General features: G+C 41.0%; 1 protein-coding gene across 3 annotated transcripts in view; it reads left to right on the forward strand.

The window, feature by feature from the left end:
• erbin (erbb2 interacting protein) overlaps positions 1-1,910 on the forward strand; it is a 49,564-nt gene that overhangs the window by 1,559 nt on the left and 46,095 nt on the right. The gene's annotated exons all lie outside the window — the stretch shown is intronic.

Genomic DNA, 1,910 nt, shown 5'->3' on the forward strand with positions numbered 1-1,910 from the left:
TTTTTTTTTTTTTTTACTGTTCATCATCTCTGTTGTGAAGAGAAGCAGCACATATCAGGAGGCCCTGGAGCATATAACGTGCAGGTGAAACTAACAGCAAGACTGTGGTTTTATTTTTTTATTTTTTTTCAAGCTGCCTGAATGCTTTGTGGTTTAAGCACATTAATGACAGCATGGCTGCAGTGGAAATCTCTAATGTCAACAGGTATTCGTCTGCTTTTTTGTGGGGGGTTATAACCTGATTGTAAACCAAATTAGACCTATTAACCTATCTCTGTAGCTGTAGCTCCAAACTTGACCCAGCTGAACTGACCCTTGAGACTGACAGGACGGGCTGCTGTATGTTTTGCTGGAGAGGACACATTGGTGTGTTCAGATGGCCTGCAGGCATCTGTGGCTGGGTAACTGTCCTCCACCTTGCTTGGTGAGATACGGAGACGTCTTCTACTGCCTTAAAACCCAAATGACAGGCATTGTCTTGGAAATAAAACAGTCTGATTAGCCTTCAGTTAGCTGTCATTGCTGTAATAAAATGCCAACAAAGACACATCAGCCGCCACTTGTCGTTGTTGTAACGTAGGCCCGTTGTCTGCAGATAGTGACCAGATGTTTGGAGATTATTATCCACTTATTGTGTCATTGTTTCGCCTTCATTCATCTTATTGAAATCCAATATTGTTATGCAAGACGGATCTGTAATACGTACGCTGTAAATCACAGAAACCCGTCATGAGTCTCACTCCATTGGTATGTTTAAAGTGAGGCGCTGAAAGCCCCTCGCTGGTGCACATTTTAATTTATCAGGTTCCTCGTCTGATCATTTACAACAGAGCTTATCTGGAGCGGAAGATAAGGTTTACTTTATCAAAGCATTGCTCCTTTCTCACACCAGTGCCAACGAAGTGTTGTTGCAGATAAACTTGGAAAACAGTTTTGTTGTGCCACAAAAAAACAAACAGACTTGACAATAGTAACAAAATGGGCATGTTTCCTTATCTTCACTGTGCGTCAAAAGGTTTAACTGGCTGAATAATGGTTAATCCAAAGTCTATAATGCCTCCATTGTGAATTTGGCTCCCTCTCTCTGTATCATACTCTGAGTTAGACAGATAAAACTCTTGATGGATTGGGCCCAGGTCACCCAGGTTAAAACAGTTTTTTTTGTTCTTTTAAATAGCCCCGAGCTGTCTTGTGCCACAGTTCACCTCAGCCTGGTTTCCTTGATGGTAATACCTGTTTAAAACTCCAACGAAATGTTATCTTTACTTCCTTAAGGTGATGCAATCCTGTGTTAACTGGGGGACACGGCGAGGAATCATCCTGAATTGTTGACCACTGGGATATCAGTTGAGGAGAAATCGACAGTTTGGATTTCATACGAGGGTTAGAAGAGTTTAACGTCAGGTATACGCTGAGTGTTTGTGTTTAATGACTCCTGAACAAACGTATTGTTTGAGTATCACTGCAGCTGTAGGTGTGTTTGTCTAGGGACGCTTTATACCAGATAGGGAATCTCTTTTGTTTTTTTTTTCTTTCCTCTTCCTTAATATTCCTGCTTGTGTAACGGTATAAGTGCACATTTCCTCTCCCAACCTCAGCAAGTCAAGTCCTGAAGTGAATCAGATGCTTTCTTTTTCACTTGGGGCTAAAGGGACACAGAAATATGGTAGAGCAATGTGTGAGCAATGTGTGAGCAATGTGTAAACAATGAAGATGTTGACATGGGCTGAAGAACACGTGTTTAGTGACTAAGAACTCGTGACATTGCTGAAGAGTTCCAGGTGATAGTGTTGAGCAAACCTGTGACAAAATGTTGTCATGTAAAGAAACGAGCCGGTGTATCATCAGTCAGTGTGAACGGGCCAGTTTGTATTTTAATAATAATACAATAATAATACATTTTATTTTAA

The sequence above is a fragment of the Morone saxatilis genome, unplaced genomic scaffold (genome assembly GCF_004916995.1).
Source record: "Morone saxatilis isolate NCDOM2014 unplaced genomic scaffold, NCSU_SB_2.0 Contig21, whole genome shotgun sequence".
Classification (NCBI taxonomy): domain Eukaryota; kingdom Metazoa; phylum Chordata; class Actinopteri; family Moronidae; genus Morone; species Morone saxatilis.